The sequence below is a fragment of the Lepus europaeus genome, chromosome 11 (assembly GCF_033115175.1).
Source record: "Lepus europaeus isolate LE1 chromosome 11, mLepTim1.pri, whole genome shotgun sequence".
In the NCBI taxonomy this organism is placed as follows: Eukaryota; Metazoa; Chordata; class Mammalia; order Lagomorpha; family Leporidae; genus Lepus; species Lepus europaeus.
The window spans coordinates 76,801,888-76,826,636 of record NC_084837.1 but is presented as its reverse complement, the minus strand read 5'-3'; the positions used below and the strand labels follow the sequence as shown (position 1 = coordinate 76,826,636).

Sequence of the window (24,749 nt, the reverse complement as noted above, 5' to 3'; positions counted from 1 at the left end):
TAGAACCCGGCGCCCATATGGCGCTTCAGACCAGGGTGTTAACCTGCTGTGACACAGTGCCAGCCCCTCGACATATGTTTTGATACCATAGTCTTATCAGCTATTTGATTTGCAAATATTTTCCCGAATTCTGTAGGTGATATTTTTACTTTCTTGATAGTGTCCTTTGATACACAAAATTTTTAAATTGTATAATGTTTAATCTATTTTTTTCTTTTGTTGCTTTTACTTTTCTGTGTCAAGTCTAAGTAATCATTGTCTAATCCAAGTTCATGATAATTTATGCCTATGTTTTCCTAGAAGAGTTTTAGAGCTTTAATTCTTAAGTCTTTGACCCATTTTTAATTTTTATGCATGATGTGACCTAGAGTCCAATTTCATTCTTTTGCATGAGGGTATCCAGTTCTCCCAGCACTGCTTGTTAGATACTGTTTTCCCATTGAGTAGTCATGGCATCCTTGTTGGAAATCATTTGGCTAGAAATATGGGTTTATTTCTGAACTCTTAAGTCTATTGCACTCATTATGCCTTTCATGCCAATCCCACACTGTTTTGATTTCTGTAACTTTGCAGTAAGTTTTGGAATCAGAAGGGTACAATCTTCAACTTTGTGGATCCTTTGCAATTTGATAAGATTTCAATATCAACTTTTCTGTTTTGTAAAAATGTTGAAATTTTGATGGGGATTGCATTGAATCTATAGATTGCTCTGAGGAATGTGCCATCTTTATAATATTATGTTTTCCAGTCCATGAACGTGGAACATTTTTTCATTTATTTAGGCCTTTAATTTCCTTTGACTGTGTTAGAGTTTTCAGTATGTAAATTCTGAACCATTTTGGTTTTTATTCCTAGATATTTTATTCTTTTTAATGCTATTATAAATGTAATTATTTTCTTTATGTCCTTTTTATTTTTCAATTAAATTTATTTGCTTACTTGAAAAGCAGAGAGAGAGAGAGATATCTTTCACCTCCTGGTTCATTCCCTAAATGCCTGTAACAGCTAGGCTGGGCCGGGCTGAAGCCCAGAACTTGGGACTCTGTCTGAATCTCCTACATGGATAGCAGGAAATCAACCACTTGAGCCATCACGTACTGCCTCCTGGAATATGCACTTGCAGCAGTGGGAATTGAGAATGGAGCTGGGACTTGAACCTAGGCATTCTGACATTGATGTGGACATCCCAAGTGGTAACCTAACCACAGTGCCAAGTGCCTGCCCCTTGATGTCCTTTTTATTTTTAAAATTTTTTAAAGATTATTTATTTGAAAGGCAGTTACAGAGAGGCAGAGAGAGAAAGTCATCCATCTGCTGGTTCACTCCCTCAATGGCCACATCCAAAGCCAGGAGCCAGGAGCTTCTTCCGGGTCTCCCACATGGGTGCAGGGACCCAAAGACTTGGGCCATCTTCTACTGCTTTCCCAGGCCACAGCATAGAGCTGGACCAGAAGAGGAGTAGCCGGCTCCCTATATGGAGTCTAGCACTGCAGGTACTGCCTTTACCTGCTATGCCACAGCATTGGCCCCGGTGTTCACAGCTTATGTGTAGCATTACAGCTAATTTTTGAGCGTTCATTTGTGTGTTCTATCCTTGTATACTTCATTTATTAGCAATAATATTCTTTTTTAAACATTAAAATTATTTTCATATGAAAGGCAGAGTTATAGAGAGGGAGGTGCTGAAGCAGAGAGAGAGAGAGAGAGAGAGAGCGAGCTTCCATCTGCTGGTTCACTCTCCAAATGGCTGCAATAGCCAGGACTGGGCCAGACCAAAGCAAGGAATCAAGAGCTTCATCCACTTATCCCACTTGGGTCCAGGGGCTCAAGCACTTGGGCCATCTTCTGTTGCTTTCTCAAGTGCATTAGCATGGTGCTGGATGGGAAGTGGACCAGCTGGGACTCGAAGCAGTGCCCGTATGGGATGCTGGTTATGGCTCAAACCTCTATGCCACAGCGCCAGCCCAGCTCTGAATCTTTTGACTTCTTTAGGATTTTAAGATCATGTCCTTGGTTCCTTTCACTGGGAAGGGGTATTTACATCTGGATGTCAAGTGTGCTTTTAGTGTCTGTGATATAATTGCTTCTGTACTTCACAGCAGACAGAGCTGGACAATGCATACATACATACACACCTCTCTTTTTTATATGCTCGAACCCGAGAGTTCTGACTGATGCCTCCAATTCAGTCCTATCAGGAATACTGGAGCTAGGGTTCACATGTTTCAAGTAGTAGCCTGCAGTGTCATAGGAGCTCCAGATTCCGAAGCAAGAGGTATAGTGTTACCAGTTCAATGGCTGGGATAACAAACAGTGTTGACCTGCTCCATGTGCTTAGATTCTGAAATAACTCCTTCTCATTGTTTTCCTTCTACTTGGATTCCTGTTTGGACTTCCTTGGCCCATGCCTTAAATGCTAAGTTTTCCATTTCCATCTGTAAATTCTGTCTTTGTTTTTTAAATTTTACTTAAGGAATACAAATTTCATGTATTTCATACATACAGATTCAGGAACCTAGTGGTACTTCCCAGCACACACTCCCACCCATCCTCCTCTTCCCTCTCCCATTCCCATTCTTATTTTTCACAAGGATCTATTTTCAGTTAACTTTATACTCATCAAATTAACCCTACACTAAGTAAAGAGTTCAACAAATAGTATGAAGATTAAAAAAAAAAAAAAGCACTATTCTTCAACAGTCAAGACAAGGGCTGTTCAAAATCATCACTTCTTGGGGCCAGTGCTGTGGGTAAAGCTGCTACCTGAGGTGCCGGCATCCCATATGGGCACTGGCACCTGCATGGGAAGACCTGGAGGAAGCTTCTGGCTCCTGGCTTCAAATTGGTACAACTCTGGCCATTGCAGCTAATTGGGGAGTGAACCAGTGGATGGAAGACCTCTCTCTCTCTCTCTCTCTGCCTCTCCTTCTCTCTCTCTGTAACTCTGACTTTCTAAATAAATAAATCTCTAAAAAAAAAAAAATCACTTCTCAAAGTGTACATTTTACGTCTATAGATAACCTTTTAGGTACTCTATTACCACAGATCAGAGAGAAATAGTATTTGTCTTTTTGAGATTGGCTTATTTTACTATATATAATGGTTTCCAGTTGCATCCATTTTGTTGCAAATGTCAGGATTTCTTTCTTTCTTTTTTTTTTTTTACTGCTATGTAGTATTCCATTGTGTATATATACCATAATTTATCCAGTCTTCAGATGCTGAACATCTAGGTCGATTCTGTATTTTAGTTATTGTGAATTGACCTGCAATAAACTCGGGGGGTACAGATCACTCTTTCATATGCTGATTTCATTTCCCTTGGGTAAATTCCCAGGAGTGGGATGGCTGGGTCTATATTCAGATTTCTGAGGTATCTCCATTCTGTCTTCCACAGTGACTGTACCAGTTTACATTCTCACCAACAGTGGATTAGGTTATCTTTTTCCCCACACCCTCACCACATTTGTTGTTTGTTGATTTCTGTATGACAGCCATTCTCACTGGGGTGAGGTGAAACTTCATTGTGGTTTTGATTTGCATTTCCCTGATGGCTAGTGGTCCTGAGCATTTTTTCATTTTTCATTTTCTGTTGGCCATTTGAATTTCCTTTCTGGAAAAATGTCTAAGTCCTTTGCCCATTTCTTAACTGGATTGTTAGTTTTGTCGTTGTTGAGTTTCTTGAGCTCTTTATAGATTCTGGATATTAAACCTTTATTGGTTGCATAGTTTGCAAATATTTTCTCCCATTTTGTCAGTTATCTCTTCACTTCGCTGAGTGTTTTGCGGCGCAGAAGCTACTCAGCTTGGTGTAACCCCATTTGCCCATTTTGGTTTTGATTGCCTGTGCTTCTGGGGTCTTTTTCCAGAAGTCTTTGCCTGTGCCGGTGTACAGGCCCCTTATTGCCTGCCATTCACTTTGTAGACTAGCTCTGCCGGTATACTTTGGGGAACAGTCAGTGCCAGTACATGCCATTTTGCTTCCCTTCAGCCTACTCAGCTACACGCTGTACAGCTTTGCATGGATATTCTGTTGGTGCCGGTGTGTCCTAAATGTCCTAACCGATGTCATTATGGCTTACTTCACCCCCCCGATGTTACAACTGTGTTTTCTTGCTGTTGCTTAATGGTCCCTTGCTGCCCAATCTGGAGCCCAGGGCCTTCTTCAGGGACTGCCTTCCTCTCCCCCTGCAATAAAGTCCTCCTGATTCACTCTCCTCAGTATCTGAAATCTGCCCGTTCGACTCCATCCTTATGACCACTGCCTTGACCATAGCACTGTGATTTCGAACTTGGATTTCAGTGTGTGAACTGACTTCTCAACCCTATTGTGAGAAGCTATTAAATATGTGAGTTCTAAATTAGGACTGTAGCCAGATTGCTTAATCACTTTCAGACTCAGTTTTCTCATCTGTAGAATGGGGACAAACATAAGACCATTATGAGAACTCATAGGGCAGGTAAAGTGTGCAGTTATTATCAGCCGACTCAGAGAGAATGATCAATTAAGGTTAGCTATTGATCATTACCATTGTCCCAGGGTTCTTCATAACCCGCCTCTGCTAATTTGTTGTTTCTTCTCTGATTGCTTTCTTCCTTGCCTGTCTTCTTTCAATTGCTATGTCTCATGCCTGTCTTTTTTTTTTTTTTTTAAGATTTATTTATTTATTTGAAAGGCAGCGTTACACAGAGAAGGAGAGGCAGAGAGAGAGAGAGAATCTTCGATTCACTGGTTCATTCCCCTGTTAGCCTCAGTGGCTGGAGCTGTGCCGATCTGAAGACAGGAGCCAGGAACCTCTTCTAGGTCTTCCACGCGGGTGCAGGGGCCCAAGCACTTGGGCCATCTTTACTGCTTTCTCAGGCCATAGCAGAGAGCTGGATCAGAAGTGGAGCAGCCAGGTCTTGAACCGGCGCCCACATGCCACTACAGGTGGCGGCCTAACCTGCTATGCCCCTTGCCTATCTTTGTTTTCAGGCCTTCTCTCTGCCCTCTTTCCTGGAGTTCTCTTCCTTCCTCCCCTTGCTTACTGTCCCTCTTAAGTTAGTCATCTCTTTGTTTAAGAAGTACAGGGCTTTCATCTCACCGAGGTGGAGTTGCCTACTTACTCTTTGGTGCCTCTCCTAAGTCCGGGGGCAGGGACTAATTTATGTGGTTCACTGTTGCATCTGCAGGACCTAACAGGGTGCCTGGCTCACTGAACGAATGAATGGCTGAGGAGTGTGCCATAGCATTACTGTCCGGTTTCTGGCATCCCTTCTGGTACACGCATGCTCCCAGCCCTGCCTGGCTGCAGGAGTGCGAGGAGCTGAAGGCGGGGCTTTCCCTATATCACAGCAGACCGCGGCTCCGACCGCCTGTTGCTCCCCAGGTCTTAGCTGATCCCTGACTTCCAAGGACTGTTCTCTGGACATCAACTTGGGGCTCGTTTCCCTTCCCTGTCCTCACCAGCCGTCTGTTGGCCCTCCTCTCACACTGGAGCAGTCCTTAAAGTCACCACCCTGTAATGAAATTTGTTGGCTGTATCCCCACGGTCACTGTGTCAGATCTGCCTGGAAATGGACTGTATGACACTGCTAGGGCGAAATGGTGGCAGTAGGGCTCATCCGGTCTCTGAGTATGCGCATCGCCCAGTACATCGGAGCAGCTCACTGCGCTGTATTGCCCGCTCTAAGTGGCTGCACGCTGGCGGGGTGATGGGATCCTACCGCAGGGGCCCAGGACAGCTGGAATACGCCGTGGAGAGGGGCGCACAGCGTAGCCGGCAGGAGCGGCTGGACTAGGGCTTGCAGACTTCATGCTCGACGCGTGTTCCATACGCACTGTGCTTTGCGGCCCCCCCGGGCCTCTACTCGCACCTCCCGGCCACCGCGGGGTGAGCGAGGCTGCCTCTGAACCTGCCCCAGGTCACGAGCGCGGCGAGCAGGCGCTGCGCACAGGCAGCCGCCGGGTGGCAGCAAAGACTCGCCCACCGCTCCTGACAGGTGGTGCCCGACGCGCTGGGGTTATTCTGGTTTCTTTCTCTTTCCTTCTCTTTCGTGGCTTCCTGCTTTATTTCGTTCCTTCTCTCCTTTTCTTTCTCTGTTCTGTTCCCTCCTTGGCCTTCCTTCTTTTTTCCCCTCTCTTTTCTTCGAATTCCTCTTACACGCTTGGAAATGTATAGCGCTTTCAGGATCCTGTGAGCAGACTCCGCTGGCCACTTCTTCCCAGGGGTCATAGGTAGTAGTATTTTATTATTTTTACTGGCAGGAGTTTTACGTGGGTCTCCCGGCCCCCCGCTTATTTCCAAGCATCTCAGACTTGGGGGCAAGGAGCCGGAGGGACAGATGGACGGGGCCGAGCCCGGCCAGGGGCCGCCGCCAGCAGGAGCCCCTGGGCTACAGGAACCGGGCTGGGCAGACCTGCAGCCGCTCCGCACCTCTCCTGGTCCTCCCCGAGACCCTGCTGTGATGCCCTGGACAACGGTTCTAGAAATGGCTTTTTAGGGAGGAGATGCGGCGAGGGTCACCACCCCCACACCTCGCCGCGCTCCGGTCACAGTCACTCCTGCGTCTCAAAACGAAAACAACCCCTTGTGGTTTCGCGCCGTCCAGCACGGGGCATCGGACGCCCGTGTGGGCACCGAGGAAGCGCGCAGGGGAACTTCGGTGCGCCCAGGAGGACCCTCAGGCAGGTGCAGCTAGCCAGGGAGTGGCGCGCGCTGCGGCCCCGGGCCCCCAGCCGTCCCCCTCTCCGCTCCGGGGAGGTGACAGCAGGAGGCGGGAGGTAGGGGAGAGGCGCGAGGTCCCGCCTCCACCTCGCTCTCCTTTACGGGAAGTGATGTGGGGCCAGACGGAAAATACCCGCCAAGCACCAGAAAAAAAAAAAAAAGAGAGAGAGAGAGAGAGGCCAGCAGCAGCGGGTGGACGCGGCGCGCAGGGACGCAGGGCCGCGGGGGACCTGGACGGCTGAACCGAGCCAGGTGAGGGCGGCGGCTGCGGGAGGTGGCAGGTGAGCTGCGGCGCTGCCGCGGAGCGCGTTCGGTCCGTCCCGAGGGGTCTGCCTGGGGCTGGGCTGCGGACAGCACGGCGCCTCGCCTCTGGGCTTTGCGGCTCCCTGGCCCTCGCTCGGCACGACCCAGGATGACAGCCGCCCGGGGCGGGAGGCCCGTGGAAGCCAGGTGCTCCTCAGGTGCTGTCGTGCGCCGGGCCATCCAGGTGCGGGGGTGCCCATGGGGGGGCGGAGGCAACTTCCCTGGCGGGAGAGGAGAAAGGGCGGAGACCTGGCACAGGACCTCCGAGTCCTCCGCGCCTTCCTGCAGTCTTCAGTTTAGTCACTTGGCACCTTGGCACCCCTGTTGAGAGCCCGGGCTGCGGGACAGCCGCAAGGGGAGGTGTTCTCCCCTTTCCTGCGGCCCGGCAACCAGGCTGTGCCGTGGAGCTGATGTGATGACAGGTTGGGCACACTACTGCCAGAGCCTTGTCGCTGTCCCCGTAGGTCACCGATGAGCGAAGTCAGGCCTGAAGTTAGGGAAATCTGGGGAGACGGTGGCTTTGCCTCTCCAGGCTTTGGCTGCCCCCCTGGGTCTTCTGCCCCAGGGCCTCTTCCTCACTGTGGTGGCCTAACAGCTGTTGTGCCTTCCCAGGGCGTTCTCACTTTATGCCTGGTGGTTCCCTCCGATTTCTTTTTTTGGCAGAGGAGATGGGGAAGTCATGTTGTGCCATGTACATTTTGTGTTAATTATTGGAAAATTCTACACCAGAACGTATGAGATGGGTTGCAGTCAGAATACAGGCACACTAACAATGTCATAGGAAACGACTTTTAGACTATATGCACTCACACAGGGTGTTTATGCACCATGCATGAAATGTGTGTTTAGGCTTGGGTCCCATCCCCAAGACACCTCATGATGTATTCACAGATATTCCAAAGTCTGAAACAATCCAGAATCCGACACACTTTTGTTCTCAGGCTTTGTGGAGAAAGGATGCTGAAGCTGTAGAAAGTTTTGAAGTCAATCCCTGTGAGACCCCCAGTTTTGTCCAGCTTTGCATTTCTTTTTCAGGATTGTTTGGGCTCCCTTGAATTAATTTGAGTCAGCGTCTCCATTTCTGCTGCCATAGTTTTGGGATACATGTAGGGTTTGGAGGTGGCTGACGTCTCCAGCCATCAGACTCTTGGTGTTCCTCTCCCAAAGCGGTGATCCCTCTGCCTTCCCTGGCTCAGTGAAGGGCAGCGTCACTCTCCAGACGCTCAGCCTGAATCATCCTTGATGCCCCCTTTCCTCCATATCGAATTTCTTGCCAGCACCACTAATTCTACTGTGAGGTACATCTAGGATAACAACCATTAGTCAACACTGCCATTGCTTCCACCAAGTTCCTATCAGCTGTTACCTGGGTTACTTTGTCTCTGCCTTCACTTCTCCTATTTGCAACACAGAAGTCATGGTCTGCCATCTCTGCTCAAAACTCTCCAATTTTAAAAAAAAAGATTTATTTTGTTTATTTGAAAGGCAGAATTACAGAAAGAGAGGGAGAGACAGAGATACATCTTCCATCAGCTTGTTCACTCCTCAAATGGCTGCAATGGCCAGGGCTGGGCCAGGCTGAAGCCAGGAGCCTGAAACTCCGTTTGGGGTGAGGGGAGAGTAGGGTGGGAGGTATCATGTCCCTAAATCTGTATATATGAAATACATGAAATTTGTAGACCTTAGATAAAATAACAATAATTTAAAAAGCCCCCCGTTTGGGTCTCCCATGTGGGTGGTAGGGGCCCAAGTACTTTAGGCCATCTTCTGCTGATTTCCCAGGCTCATTAGCAGGGAGCTGGATTGGAAGTGGAGCATCCGAGACTCTAACTGGTACCCATATGGAGTGCTGGCATTGCAGGTGGTGCCTTAACCCTCTGTGCCACAACACCAGTCCCTCTGCAATTTTTTTTTTTTAATCTCAGAAGGAAAAACAAAGTCTTCATTGTGGGCACAGTGCCCTTCCATAGTACAATCTTTTGTCTTCTGTTATCTTCCCCTTTGTTTTCTGTGCCCCAGCCACACCGCAGGGCATTTGCACTTGCTGTTTCCTCTGCTTGGAATACTCTTCCTTCAACTGTCACTCATGTCACTCAGGTCAAAAGTCATCTATTAGATAGGCTTCTTTGACTACCTCCTATAAAATAGTATCTCTAACCCCTCACATCACTGTCTGCCTCCTTCTTACCTTTTTGTTCTTTAGGGTTTTTATAGCACTGTCTTCTCTCCCACATAGGCACACACAAATTTGCTTCCCACTCATAGAGTCTATGCTTTATGAGTTCTTCACAGCACATGGAATGGTTTCTGACACTTAGAAAGAACTAAAAACAAACAAACAAACAAACAAAACCATGAGTGACAAGGGATGGAAGACGGAGCAGTAGGGACTGCTTTGTATTTCTTACCATTGCTTCGCACTTTTCTCTAAGAGAAGCCATGTCCACAGACAGACCAAGATGTCCTTCATCTCTTCTCTCCGCCATGTCTCCTCTTTGGTGGAGCTTTTTCCGTGCGTCCAATGGTGGCAGCAGGTCCCCTCTGCGTGTAACCTGGGCAGGCCGCGCAGGGCCATTCAGTGTCTGCTTCCAGTGCTTTGGCCTCTTGTAGACTGCCAGCTGTTTCTGAGCTTGTTGGCCTCATTGCCACGCCAAGACTGTCAGGTCCTAGAGGCAGAACATGACTTCAGCTTATTTCTAAGTCTTTTCATTGTACAGATTTATTTATTTGAAAGAATTACAGAAGGAGGGAGAAAGAGAGAGAGGGAGGGAGGGAGAAAGAGAGAGAGAGAACTTCCATCCACTGGTTCACTCCCCAAGTAGCTCCAATGGCTAGGGATGGGCCAGGCTGAAGCCGGGAGCCAAGAGCTTCATTTGGGTCTCCCGCGTGGGTGCAGGGGCACAAGCATTTGGGCCACCTTCTGCTGCTTTCCCAGGTGCATTAGCAGGGCACTGGATTGGAAGTGGAGCAGCTGGAACTGGAACCGGTGCTTTATGGGATGCTGGCGCCACAGGTGGCAGTTTAACCCGCTGTGCCAAAGTAAGTGTTCACTAGGCTTTTGCTGAACATACAGTTAAATTACTGGATCAACCTGCATTTATTGTCATCACTAGAAACAGCTGGTCCATATTTTTAATTTCCTTCAGCCAATAGCTGCCAGTGTCTTGTTATACATCCCACCTTATTCTGCTCCTCCTCAAAGAACAGTATTGGCTACAGTTGAGTGGGGTTCCCTGCTGAATGAAGAATTGTGAGAATTCCCAGCGATGATTGAATTAATTTGGCCTAGGGCATATGGTAATAACTTTTTGATATGACTTTTATTTTTTAAAATATTTTATTTATTTATTTGAAAAGCAGAGTTACAGAGAGGCAGAGGCAGAGAGAGAGAGGTCTTCCATCTGCTGGTTCACCCCCCAAATGGCCACAACGGCTGGAGCGGGGCTAATCTGAACCCAGGAGCCAGGGGCTGCTTCTGGGTCTGCCACGTGGGTGCATGGGCCCAAGGAGTTGGGTTATCTTCCACTGCTTTCCCAGGCCACAGCAGAGAGCTGGATGGGAAGTGGAGCATCCAGGACTCAAACCGGCGCCCATATGGGATACTGGCACTGCAGGGGGAGGCTTTACCAGCTATGCCACAGGGCGGGCCCCTTTATGTGAATTTTAAATTGAATCGACCTTCTATTGTTGTTTAAACTTATCTTGGAATGTGTCCTCTCTGTATTCTCACTGTGAAATAGGAAAGATTTGTTTTCATGTATGGATGGGATAGACCCATGTATTTTTTTTCTGATAAATTGTTAAGAGATTTGATATCTCCTAGAAACAAAACAGGGCTTGCAGGTTCAATGTCTGAGCCAGTAAGAAGCAAAATTATCCCCCCACTGCTAAAATACAAGATGGGCTTTCCGAGAGAGGACTTTCCCTGATGTAGGCTTCACGTGCTCATCCCGCCTCCTGCAGGCCTCGCTTGGGCCACGTTTCTTCCTCTGCTTCTTGGTCAGGAAGTTTGAGTTTATGATCTGGTTTCCGGTCAGCTGATTAGCTTGGGAGCAGACATGAGCGCCGAGTTGGAGGCAGAGATAAAGGGTTTGTAACTAGCTTTCTGTCTGCAGGGTGAAGTGTGTGGAGGGGGGGGGCCTTCCTGGCTGTTGGGTGGTGTAGTTCTCCGAAGGCGAGGCCACATTCTTTGTCTTGTATGACCGAGGTCTTCTTCCTGCCGTATTTTGTTTAGCGATGCCTCCCTCAAGAGGAGTGTGTACACGTTCACTTCTGTATCTGTTATTCTTGAGAAACCCTTCCATTTGTGCCGTAGCCAGTCACTTAAAAAATAAGTTTGCATTTCCGAAAAATCATAAATATATCCCATGCAATGTCTGGTATGTACTTTTACTGGAAGGGTTTATTATTATGATTAGTATTATTATTTATCCAAACTGCAAGCTTAGCTAAGCATCTTGTGTTGCATCTGGCAGCTCTCGGCAGAGGTCATGTGTATGCACAGGAAATGCACTGATCATGATAGTGTCCAAAATGACTGAGCTGTGGCTCACTGTGGTGACTGTGCTTGTATCCATCTTCATAAAGTAGAGGACTTGCACACTCAAAGAGTGTGCAAAGGACTAGAAGGAAGTCACGAAATATTTGATTTTACTCTAGACTTCTGTAATTAAGGAAATTCACATCCAGAGAGTCCCTTAGGCCGTGTCACAGTTAGTGACAGAGCGAGAACTGGGACTCCGGGACCTGTGGTTGGTCTCCTGCCTGTGTGTTATTGTGGACTGTTGCTTCTGTTGTCACTCGCTCATGATCATCCCATTATCACACTGCCCTTCGAGTCGCCACATCAACACATGACAGCCAAAGTCATTCTTAGGTGATATTCTTGACTTTTCCCCAAGAGCTATCTGAGAGCCACCATGTGGCTACATTCCCTGTTGCGATGCCAGGAAACGTGCTGTTTGATGTATTTTTATTCCTTTTCAGGCCTTAATCTTTTTGGCTCCTTCGAGTGTTTATTAGAAAGTGCTCTGATTAAGGTGGACTTAGGGAGAGTCATTCCACAATGACCGAGTGTTGTTTCGTTGAAAGCCTGCCAGTTCGGGTGACCTTCTTGTACAAAGCTGCTCACCCCTTCGTGTCTGGTAGAGTAAGTGGAGACGATGCACAGCGGGCCCCAGTGCGGGGAGGTAGGCATATAGGACTTCCCCTGTTAGAGACATATCCTTTTGAAGCACCCTTTCATTTCTTTTAAAAATTATTTGAACCCAGGTAACAAAGCAGCCTTGAGAATGGACCTCCTTCTAACTGCCACTAGAATGTCATCTTTTCGAGCCACTAATCTTGTTTTCTCATAACCTTGTTGGTTAATTCATCTGAAGCCTTGCCAGCTGCCAGGCCAGGGCGTAATAAAATTGGTTGCCAAGAGACGGGAAAGTCTGTTCTGTCTTATTCACTGCGGTTCAGCCTGCCGCGTGGGTGGCTGGTCGGGTCCTGTCCAGGGATGGTTGGATGCTAATCTCTGTGATTGTATCTTGACAAGCAAAGACAAGGTCTCCGTCAGCCCGTTACACGAGATAACGGAGAACCCTTCGTCTTGGCCGCCATGCTCACAGTGGAGGTGGTGGGGTGGTGAGGATGAGACATACTGAAATCAGTGGTGACTTACATGTTCCCTTGAGATACTGCAGACTTTTAAAACACAACCCGTAGCTGTGGTTAGGATTTCTTTGTTTCTGGCTGTGTGTGATTAATTTTCATAACAAACCTCACAACTGCAGGGGAGTGACCTGGGGAACCAGTGAGGAGATCGTCCACTGTTGAGAGATGAGGTGCCTCCCTAGAGTCAGATACCCGAGACTTCGTGTGGCCAAACCTGCTACTAGCTCTTCTCAGCTCGGCTTCTCCAGTTAGGGACGAGGCCAGTCCTCTGCCACCCATCCACTGTAGGCACAGAGAGCCATCAAATGGTCTGGATGTTCATGTCTTTCCCCCAGTTACCTGCGTGATGTCACACCTCAGGTTCTCAGCTGATGGTGTTTCTGCCCCTTTCCCCCTAAGGGACATTTAACAATGTCCAGACATTTTTAGCCTATTAAAAAAAAAACTTTAAAAGATATAATATAGAGATATACAGAGAGTTCCCACTCACCGGCTCACTCCCCAGATGCCTGCAAGGACCAGACCTGGACCAGGCTGAAGCCAGGAGCCAGGAGCCAGGAGCCAGGAGCCAGGAACTCAGTCCATGTCCCCAGTCACGTGAGCCATCACCAGCTACCTCTCAGGGTTGACATTAGCAGGAGCTGAAGTTAGTAGAAGCTGGGACTCAGAACCCAGGTACTCTAACATGGGATGTGGGGGTCCCAACTGTTGTGTTCGCCACCGTAGTAGAAGCCTGCCCCTGGGGACAGTTTTGATTATCACAAGTGGCCTTTAGTGGCCAGAAGCCAGGGATGCTGTGGAGTTTCACAGTGCACATGACAGTCTCTCAGGGAGGGGTTGCCCTGCTCAAGGCTGAGAAACCCTGATTAGACAAATCACTCGGCCCTCCTGCTCGCGTTTTCCAGAATGACACATTCTCTCTGTCACATAAGCCTGACTCCACCACGCTTCTCTTTCTCACCTCTCCTTCAGCTCATATTCTAAGTTGCCATAAGCAGAATGTGATTTCAGGCCTTTGTATTTTTTTAAAGATTTATTTTTTTTGAGAGTTACAGAGAGGCAAAGGCAGAGAAAGAGAGAGGTCTTCCATCTGCTGGTTCACTCCCCAAATGGCCATAGTGGCCACAGCTGTGCCCATCTGAAGCCAGGAGCCAGGAGCTTCTTCCAGGTCTCCCATGTGGGTGCAGGGGCCCAAGCACTTGGGGCCATTTTCCACTAATTTCCCAGGCCATTAGCAAGGAGCAAGACCAGAAAAGGATCAGCTGGGACTCAAACCAGCACCCATATGGGATGCTGGTGCCACAGGTGGAGGCTTAACCTACTAAGCCACAGCTCCAGCCCCCTCCGTATTTTTTTTCAGTAATTTCCACAAGGGATTCTGAGGGGTGTTGGGGGCTGAGAAGCACTGCCACAAGGATCACGCGAAGTGAGGGCCTTGGGGGTGCCCATGTGGCCGCAGGCTAGAGTGGACATTGTGGGTACCGAAAGGGTGAGTGGGTGGGTGCAGAGCTGGTCTGTGCAAGTCCACGTGGGCGGAAGCCTGCCAAGAAGGCCACAGAGTATGGTGACTGCAGGGCCCCCATGGGCCTGAGCTCTCTGTGTGGGGAGCTCTCCTTGCTGGCCAGAACCATCGGTTACCCAATTTCCCGCTGACCCCACTCCCCTGCACCCAAGGTGCCCGGGAAACAGCAAGACTGGGCGGTTTCTTCATTCGCACCCACTTCCTGCTCCCCAGAGCAGCCCTTGGAGATTGAAACTCGGTAACAAAGCCTCACCCTGAGTCAGTAGCCAATTTGACACCCAGATAAAGAAGCCCCATCTGCTGCAGGCACAGAGTTGTGTAATCTAAGGGCTCATGTGCGCTTTGGAAACCATGGAGCCCAGACTCCCCTTCGGTTCAGGTTCAGTGCTGTGCCCCGGGCCACATGGCTAACTGATGGCAGAGAGGATTCCAGAAGACAGGTCCGCTGGTTCCCTGCTTTGGCTTTTCAAAATGCCCCAGGCTAGTATTTCTTTGAAAATTTTGGTTTTTTGTTTTTAGTTTTTAACTTATTTTGAGAGGCAGTGACAGACATGGAGAGTGCCTCGGCCTGCTGGTTCACTCCCCATATCCAGGCTGAAGCCAGGAGCTGGGAACTCCATGCAGGCCTGCTGTGTGGGTGTCAGGGCCCCAGTATTTGAACTGTCACCTGCGGCCTCCAGCATGCACGTTAGCAGGAAGCTGGAGCAGGAGCAGAGCCAGGAGTTCTCCCTGTATCTCTCTGATACGGGGTGTGAGCGTGCCCAGTGGCATCCGAATCGTTTTTGGGGTTTCTTGATTTGTAACCCGTTGTATCATGGCCCATCCAAAACCTGGTTGCTTTGCTGTTCAAAGGAAGTGCCTTCTAGGTGGCACTTTACTACCACCAAGGTCTCCTCCTGGATCCCTTCTGAAACATCACAGGAAATGAATGGAGGAGTTCATGATTCTGTTAGCAGTGGTAAAGGCGTCCAGAACCAGCTCAGTCCTGCTGCGGGCCAGCGGTCAGTTAAAGGCCACCATCCCTTCTTGTTTGTGCTGCTGGTCCCGTTCTTACCCACCTCCCTCCCCAAGCCTCCCACCCCAACCCTAGCCCTTTCTCCACCAAAGTCAATAATCTTCCAAAAAAGCAACCCAGTCCCATCTTTCTGCCTTCCAGTGCGGTGCGGGTAAGCCCAAACCTGAGGTTTGTGAGGGCGTCTGTGATCCAGCACTGCCGGTCCCTGTGAACCCAGCTCATCCCCGAGCCTCTGTCCTCCAACCTCGTCTCCTCCCTTTCTGTTCCTGGGAAGTGCGGAACTCACTCCTACCCCAGGACCTTTGCACTCATCCTGAACTCCTCAGTGCTGTTTCTCCACACACTTTCCTGGAGGTCCCTTGGCATCACTCACTTCTAGTTTCGAGCTTCCCCTCCAGGAGGAAATCTTCCCGCTGTCTGCTGAGTGGTCTCCAGCCATTCTCTATCCATTGTCATGGTACTATTTTTTTTTTTTTTTTTTTTTTAGCACTTACTGCTACTTGAACTTGTTTTGTCTTTAAATTCACTTGTTTATTGTCTGTCTCTTCCTGCTAAAATGTTCTCTTTATAAGGACAGGGACTTTGTTTTGTGAACTATTATATGCTGAGTTCCTGGAATAGTGCCCGGCCCATGGTAAAAGCTGAGTTAAAAATGTATGAGTGAATAAATAATCAGCAGATGTTGGAGAAGAGTGCTTTGCGGATTCAGTCCTACGTGATCCATATTTTCTCCTATGCATTGCACTTTATTTTCTTTCTTAAACCTAGAATGCAAGTTTACTGGTATATGAGAAATGAATTTTTAAAGTAGAATGGATTGTTTTGTTTGAGGATGAGGGTGCTTGCTTCCTATAGGCTAGAAACCTCCACCAGAAGCAAATACAAAAGGGGAAGACATAGATTCAGGCACAGGGACAGTAAATCAAAGGGATCCAAGAGCTTCAGGGCCGGAAGAAGCCTGAACGATTGCTGGGTTCTTGCTTCCTCAAAGCTGGCCGAAAATGTCTCCAGGAGCTTCGGCTTAAAAACATATCCATGCAAAACAACACAGCCTTCAGACTCCCTTGGGGATTCTAATTAGTTGGGGTTGGGGTTAGGGCTGGGAAAATCACGTTTTATGGAAGGTGTTGCTTAGTGACTGAGGGCGCACAGCTGGGTTTGGAAAGCAGTGAGCAAGCCCACCTCTGCTTCCAGGTGAGTTCACAGAGGCTCAAAGAGATTGTGTGCATTCCTCCTGGCGCCTCAGCCAGTGAGGTGGAACCCTCATCTCCCTGTCCTGTCCCTGCTTGGCAATGTGGCATAGCAGAGTACAGCTGTGCCGCCTGCGATGCGCGCATCTCATATAGGCGGTGGTTCAAGTCCCAGGTGCTCCACTTCTAGTTCAGCTCCCTGCTAATGGCCTGGGAAAAGCAGAAGAAGGTGGCCCAGGTGGTTGGGCCCCTGTACCCATAGTGGGGGGACCCGGAAGACTCTCCTGGCTCCTGGCTTCAGCCTGGCCCAGTCCCAGCCATTGCAGCCACCAGCAGATGAAAAGGAAGATCTTTCTCTCTGCCTCTCCCTCTCTCTCTGTAATTCTGACTTGCAGATAAAATCAGTAAATCTGAAAGGAAGGAAGAAAAAAAGAGAAAAGAGAAAGAAAGAATGAATCTGCTTCAGTAATGGTTGGTTTATCACTTTTTTCTTTCTTTATGCATAACTAGCCAGTGTGGCGTCAAACAGGAAATACACGTGATGTAGTTTTCCTTTTATATTGCAAAGCGCCAGATCATTCAGATTTTAGATAGTGGGGCTGTAGCCTCACGACTGGAGCGTGCTTCTGGGAGCAGCAGCAGATTTGGGTCCATCTGGGGACTTGTCAGAGATGCAGATTCTTATCTCCATGACTTATGAACCTGGAACTCGGCTGGAGCCCTGAGGCCCTGTGTTGAAGCCATTCGGGGCACTTTGATGCACACAGAAGCTTCATCACCACTGTCTACAGGTCCGTTTTGCAGCCTAACCATTGGCTCAAGCCGTGACCTTGGCTTGTGCAGTTGATGATGCGTTAGCACTGAGGCCTTAACTTCAGCCTGACTGTCTTACTTTCTTGCTGAGGTTAATTCAGAACATGAAGTATTGTTATAGTCATCACCAGAATGCCACACACAGGAGCGGGGGAGTGGACGAATACTTCCTGAGTACCTGCTGGGTGTGGAGCAGTGTGCTGGAGGCTGCTACTTGGGTTCGCATTTAATTCTCACAGCCATCCTGTAGGCAGGTTTTACTGGCCAGGTTTTGTAGATAACGGGATCACTAGCTCATAGAAGTTAAACATATGCTAGCTGTTGCTAGCTGTTGTCTCCCTTGAACAGTGGCTCTTGAATGTGCACAACCAGGAAGCTCGTTGTAGGTGCATATCCCCTCGGCCTTCCTCACAGAGATCCAGGGCCCCAGAACTTTGGATTTTCATCAGATACCCCAGGTGATTCTAGTGGACTTCAGACCATACTTGCTGAAGTCCTGTCCTGGATCCATCCATTCCTGTCGGGAGCTGGTGGACCAGATGGCCCTCAAGGCCTCCCTGGGGTTCTGTGATTCTCTCCTGTATTTGTTTACAGACTTTGATCACTGGGTGGGGACACTGACAGAAATGCAAGGATGGGAGGAGGGAGCTTGGGAGTCTTAAATAGAGACATCTTTTAGGTGCCTGCCCATCTCTGCGCTCTCTGCGCTTTTTAGAGGGTGAGCAGGCTGGGTTTTGGCTGCAGGTAGCTTGTGGTCCTTTTTGAGCTCTACCCCCAGCTTTGTAACTTTTCTTCCAGTGACTTTGCCCGCCTGTGCCTGGATTGCACAGATGTGAGCATTTCCTCCAGGCTGTACTTAACGTCCGTGGAGTAGTGAGTTGCTTCAGCTTCTGAGGTCAGAAGTGATATTTCCCCTGCGTGGTGATGAGACCCCTTATTTTGCAGGGATGGAACCAACATGTTTACGGTCTGGTATTGTGGCACAATGGATTAAGCCACTGCCTGGGGTGCTGGCATCCCAAATGGGCACTGATCTAAATCCTGGCTACTCTGCTTCCAGGCCAGCTCCCTGCTAACACATTTGGGAAGTCAGTGGAAGGTGGCCCAAGTGCTGGGCTCTGCCACCCAGGAGGGAGGCCTGGATGCAGTTCCTAGCTCATGGCTTCCGCCTGACCTAGACCATGCTGTTGAGCCATTTGGAGAAGAAGTCTCTCTCTCTCTCTCTCTTTCTCCTTCTTTCTCTCTCTCTCTCCCTGTCTCCCTCTCTCTCTCCCTCTCTCCTCCCTTTATCTCTGATGATTTGCCTTTCAAAAAAATAAATGAATCTTAAAAAGTTAAAAAAATTGCCATGTCTAGCAACTGATTTGACAGTCTATTAGAAGGCTGAATGATTTGATGCCATTCTGAAAGAAGAAAGCGAGGTACAAATTAAAAACACATTTTGGGTATGATACCTGATGTCCTTCATGCGGGCGTGTGCCAATTTCTGTCCACAGGTTTGGAAGGAGCTCCTGATGTAAATATTCAGGACTGAAATGGTGGTAAAAAGACATGAAACGCTGGTGGAAATCTGCCAGGTCTTTGCCTCATAATGAAGTTGAGCTATTACATTTTTTAAATATGTGTTAGTCCCTGAAACAAATTGTGTAGGATGAAGCTGGTAGGGAATTCACAAAAGCAAACATTTCAGTTTCCTGGTGCCACTAAAGATAAAGCAAGTTATAGGTTACAGATATATATATATATATATATATATACATATACACACACATATACACTCACAGATATATGTATATATAAAAGTTTTTTAGATTTTTTTATTTATTTGAAAGGCAGAGTTACAGAGAGAAGAGGAGAGTCAGAGAGAGAGAGAGAGAGAAAGAGAGAGAGAAATCTTTCATCTGCTGGATTGGAAGTGGAGCAGCAGCTGGGATCCAAAATGGTGCCCATATGGGATGTGGCACTGAAGGTGGTGGCTTAACTCACTACACCACAGCGTCAGCCCTCCAAGTGGTGTCTTTTTTTTTTTTTTTGACAGGCAGATTTAGACAGTGAAAGAGAGAGAAAGGTCTTCCTTTTCCGTTGGCTCACCCCCAAAATGGCCGCTACGGCTGGCGCTGCGCTGATCCGAAGCCAGGAGCTGGGTGCTTCCTCCCGGTCTCCCATGCGGGTGCAGGGCCCAAGCACTTGGCCATCCTCCACTGCCTTCCCGGGCCACAGCAGAGAGCTGGACTGGAAGAGAAGCAACCAGAACAGAATCTGGCGCCCCAACTGGGACTAGAACCCTGGGTGCTGGCGCCGCAGGTAGAGGATTAGCCAAGTGAGCCACGGCGTTGGCCAAGTGGTGTCTTAATAGCTGCGCAAGTGCCTCTCTAATTTCTTTTTTTAAAAACCACTTCACAGGGGCTGGTGTTATGGCGCAATGGGTAAAGTTGCTGCCAGCAATGCTGGCATCCCATATTGGCAAAGGCTTGAGTCCTTCTGATCCAGCTTCCTGCAAATGCTCCTGGGAAAGCAGCAGCAGATGGCCCAAGTGCTTGGGCCCTTCCACCCACATAGGAAACCCAGATGAAGCTTCTGGTTCCTGGCCTCAGCCTGGTGCAGTCTTGGCCATTGTAGCCATTTGGGGAGTTAACTGGCAGGTGGGAGATCTCCCTCTCTCGCTCTCTCTCCCTTTCTCTCTCTCTGTAACTCTTCCTTTCAAATAAATAAATAAATCTTAAAAAAACAAACCACAAGAACGCTACACAAAGGTATGGTTGACACATGAAAAGCAGTCAGTATTTAATATATACATCTTGGTGAGTTTGGGGAGAAGTATTCACTTGTGACACCATCCCTACCATCAAGGCCATAGGCATATCTATCCCTCCCAAAACTTCCTCCTGCATCCACTATTATTATATTATGAATTATTGTGTTGGTAAGAGCACTTAAAATGAGATCTATCTTCTTGGCCTACAGTGCAGTATTGTAAGCTGTAGCACTGTGCAGCATAGGAAATCTTCAGAACTTTATATTTTGCATAATTGAAATTCTGTTCCTTTTAACCATTGCCTTTTCATTTTCCCCTCCTCTCAGTCCCTGGCGGCCACTATTCTACTCTCTGCACCCATAAGTTTGAGTATTTCAGATTACATGGATGAGTGAGATCACACAGTAGTTGTCGTGTGTCTGGTTTCTGCACTTGGGGTAATATCCTCCAGGTTCATCCATGTTGTCACAAATGGCCACATTTCCTTCTTCTTTTTTTAAATTTTTATTTATTTGAGAGGTAAAGTTAACAGACAGAGGAAGAGATAGAGAGAAAGGTCTTCCATCTGCTGGTTCATTCTCCAAATGGTGGCAACAGCCGAAGCTGGGCTGATCTGGAGCCAGGAGCCAGGAGCTTCTTCTGGGTCTCCCACGTGGATGCAGGGGCCCAAGCACATGGGACATCTTCCACTGCTTTCCCAAGAGCATTAGCAGGGAGCTGGATTGGAAGTAGTGCAGCCGGGACCTGATGCAGCGCCCGTATGGGATACTGGTGTTGCAGGGGGGGCTTTCCCCACTATGCCACAGCGCTGGCCACATTTCATCTTTATGATTCAGTATGTTATTAGCTGTAATCCAACCATATGTGGCCTTTATTACGTTACACCTTCTAGCCCTGATTTGTTGAGAGTTTTATTTATTTGTTTGTTTGTTTGTTTATTTATTTTTTTGACAGGCAGAGTGGATAGTGAGAGAGAGAGACAGAGAGAAAGGTCTTCCTTTTTGCCGTTGGTTCACCCTCCAATGGCCACTGCGGCCGGCGTATCGTGCTGATCCGAAGCCAGGAGCCAGGTGCTTCTCCTGGTCTCCCATGCGGGTGCAGGGCCCAAGCACTTGGGCCATCCTCCACCGCACAACCGGGCCACAGCAGAGAGCTGGCCTGGAAGAGAAGCAACCTGGACAGAATCCGGTGCCCCGACCTGGGCTGGAACCTGGGGTGCTGGCGCTGCAGGCGGAGGATTAGCCTATTGAGCCGCAGCGCCGGCCTTGTTGAGAGTTATTAACATGAAATTATGTTGAATTGTTAAATGTTTGCCTTGCATTTATTGAAACGATTAAATTTTTATCCTTCATTCTGTTAGTGTTACATATTACATTTATTGATGGGTATATGTTGAACCATCCTTGCATCCAGGGATATATTCCATTTGGCTGTGATATATGATGCTTTTCATGTGCTGTTAAATTTGGTTTGCAATATATTATTGAAGGTGTTTGCATCTATGTTGAGCAGGGATATTGGCCTTAAAATTTCTTTTCCTGTAGTTTTTTTTTTTTTTTTTTTTTTTTTTTTGCGGGGTAAGAAGAGGGAAGAATTTGAGAAAGATTGCCATTAATTATTCTTCACCAGTGAAGCCATGTAGTCCTGGGCTCTTCTTTGATTAGTGATTTGATTTTCATCTGTTCAGATTTTCTGTTTCCTCGTGCTTCAGTCTTGGTAGGTTATATGTTTCCAAGAATTTATCCATTTTTGCCCCCAAGTTATCTAGTTTGTTGGTGTATAGTTGTTCTTAATATCACAATAATCTTTTGTGTTTCTGTGGTATCAGTTGTAATGTCTCCTTTCTTTTATAATTTTATTTGACTTTTCTCTTTTTTCTTTTCTAGTTAAAGAATTGTCAACTTTATTTTTTTCCAAAAAACTTAACTCTCAGTTTTGTTGACTTTTTCTATTGTTTTCATTGTCTCTATTGTATTTCTGCACTGACCTTTTTAAAAATTATTTCCTTCCTTCTAACTTTGGGCTTCTTTTGTTTGTCTTTTTCCAGTTTCTTCAAGTTTAAAATTAGATGTTTATTTGAGAGCTTTCTTTTTTTTTTTTAATATGGGCACTTATCACTGGAAACCTACTTCTTACACAGCTTTTTCTGCCTTCTATAGGTTTTGCTTTGTTGTTTTTTTCATTTTTTGTTCAATTGGATACATTTTTTGATTTCTGTTTTGATCTTTTTGTCTCATTGGTTGTTCAGGAGCGTGTTGCTTAACTTCCACATATTTAGGTAAGGACTTAATGTTGCCATTTATCAGTTGTTTTCTGACTGTTTTGTAATTCTTCTGTTCCTTTCTTCTGTTGGTGTGCTGGGCGATTTTTTAATGCCGACTTGCACCATTTTGTCTGTTTTGAGCACCAACTGTACTCTCTTTCAAATCTGAAAGTTTGAGAGCTCTGAATCTCTGAGACTTTCTGGAAATTCTTTGATGAGTTGTTTTCTTGGATTTCTGTACTGACAGACAAGGAGTCAGTTTTGCCAGACCTGCTACTCAGTTGTCTATTACCCATGCATCTACTTCCTAGCTCCCAACATTTTGTTACTTCTACTTACCTGCTATTTGTTGTTGTGAATTTATGTTTAAATAAAATAAATCTCTTTATTGTGAGTTTATGTTTAAATGAGATAAATCTCTTTATTGTTCTATTTTTGAGATTTTGGAAGACAGCAAGATTACAAATGTATGTTTCTTCTGTTTTACATATGTATGTTTCGTATGCCATCTTTATCATATGTCCGAAAGACATTTTGGAACACTTTCATTACAGAGGTATCCAAAAAGGTTTTGTTGCTTTAAGGGGAAGACCAGCAGTTCTATGAACAACGGCATTGTTTCACTTTTACTTGCAATTGGAACAGTAGTTCTAGGACTAGCAACATCAGCCAGTGTGATCTGGTCATCATTTGAGTGCTTATTATAATTACAGAGTCCTGGGCTTTACATAAGTATAATTAATCAGAATGAGCATTTTAAAAGATCCCTAGGAAATTCCTGGACACTCTAAGGGTTCAGAATTGTTTCATGAAATTTTACTCAACTTCTACTGTAATTAGAATATACTTACTCTAGGGACCAGGGCTATGGCGCAGTGGGTTAAAGCCCTGGCCTGAGGAGCCGGCATCCCACATGGGCACCTGTTCTAGTCCTGGCTGCTCCTCTTCTGATCCAGCTCTCTGCCATGGCCTGGGAAAGCAGTAGAAGATGGCCCAAGTGCTTGGGCCCCTGCACCCACGTGGGAGGCCCGGAAGAAGCTCCTGCTCCTGGCTTTGGATCGGCACAGCTCCGGCTGTTGCGGCCATCTGGGGAGTGAACCAGCAGATGGAAGACCTCTCTCTCTGTCTCTACTTCTCTCTGTAACTCTCTTTCAAATTATAAAAAAAACAAAAACAAAAACAAAAACAAAACCATATCTTTAAAAAACAGAATATACTAACTCTAATGAATTCTATCTGGGATTTGAAAATCCTGCTACATTTCCTTACTACAGCATTCTCTAAATGCCAGGGTTAAGATATAATAAAGAGAAATACGTAAGTTTTCATGAAGATGCATCCTTTTCCCTTTTAGAAACTGTGTGTATTTATCTGAGTTAATGTCAGATGTGAAATTGAGTTCTACTTTATTGACTGTGAGAAACATTAGACTGGCTGTATGCAGGATGTTTTAGTTGTTCACACTTTATTTATTTATTTATTTATTTATTTATGCTTTTGAAGTGATGGGGCCGGTACCATAACATAGCGGGTAAAGCCTGCATTGCATATGGGCACCAGTTCCTGTTCTGGCTGTTTCAGCTGCTCCTCTTCCAATCTAGCTCTCTGCTATGGCTTGGGAAAGCAGTGGAAGATGGCCCAAGTCCTTGGGCCCCTGAGCCTGTGTGGGAGACCCAGAAGAAGCTCCTGGCTCCTGGCTTCAGATTGGCACAGATCTGGCCGTTGCGGCCATTTGAAGACCTTTCTCTCTGTTTCTCCCTCTCTCTGTCTGTAATCTACCTCTCAAACAACTAAGTAAAAAAATCTTAAAAAGAAAGAGAGAAAGTGACAGAGAGGGAGAGCATTTTTATCTGTTGGTTCACTCCCACATGCCTGCAACAGCCAGGTCTGGGACAGGCCAAAGGCAGGAGGAACTCCATCTGGGTCTCCTGCCTGGCTAGAAGGAGCCCAAGTGCTTGGGCCATCTTCCGGTGCTTTCTCAGAAGCAGTAGCGGAAGCTGGATTGGAAGCCGAGCACCTGGGACTTGGTATGGGATGCTGGCATTGCAAGTGGCAGTTTAATTTGCTGTGCCACAACGCCAGTCCCCCACAGTTCTTGAGGCTGGTGGTGAGATTTTGTAGATTGGACATAATGTATCTTCTGTCATACATGGAGCTGCCAAGATGAGAGAGGCAAGGGGTAGATTGGTTAATTACATGCACAGTATTTTCCTCAGTGAATTGTATGTGTTGAATAAATGATGATGGGATGAATGAATGAAAGATAAACAAGGTACAATTCATGCTTTCAAGAGATTCATAAACCAATAGGAAAGATAGAGAAATTAATTGGAGTGGTGAGTGGTGCAGTGCTAAGATGCCCCTTGGGCACCGGGTTGCTCCTCTTCCAGTCCAGCTCTCTGCTGTGGCCTGGGAAGGCAGTGAAGGATGGCCCAAGTGCTTGGGCCCTGCACCCGCATGGGAGACCAGGAGGAAGTGCCTGGCTCCTGGCTTCGGGTTGGCGCAGCGCTGGCCGTAGTG

General features: G+C 47.2%; 1 protein-coding gene across 4 annotated transcripts in view; it reads left to right on the top strand.

The window, feature by feature from the left end:
* The window catches only part of RAB27A (RAB27A, member RAS oncogene family), a 101,195-nt gene that overhangs the window by 3,097 nt on the left and 73,349 nt on the right, over positions 1-24,749 (top strand). The window contains exon 1 of one of the 4 annotated variants that reach the window (XM_062205961.1): positions 6,857-6,959. The exons of 1 other annotated variant lie outside the window; for it this stretch is intronic. The gene's annotated coding sequence lies outside the window, so the exon portion shown is untranslated. Of the gene's footprint in view, positions 1-6,856; positions 6,989-24,749 lie in introns of those variants that run through there. 2 more of the 4 variants (XM_062205964.1, XM_062205962.1) reach the window with 2 other exon arrangements.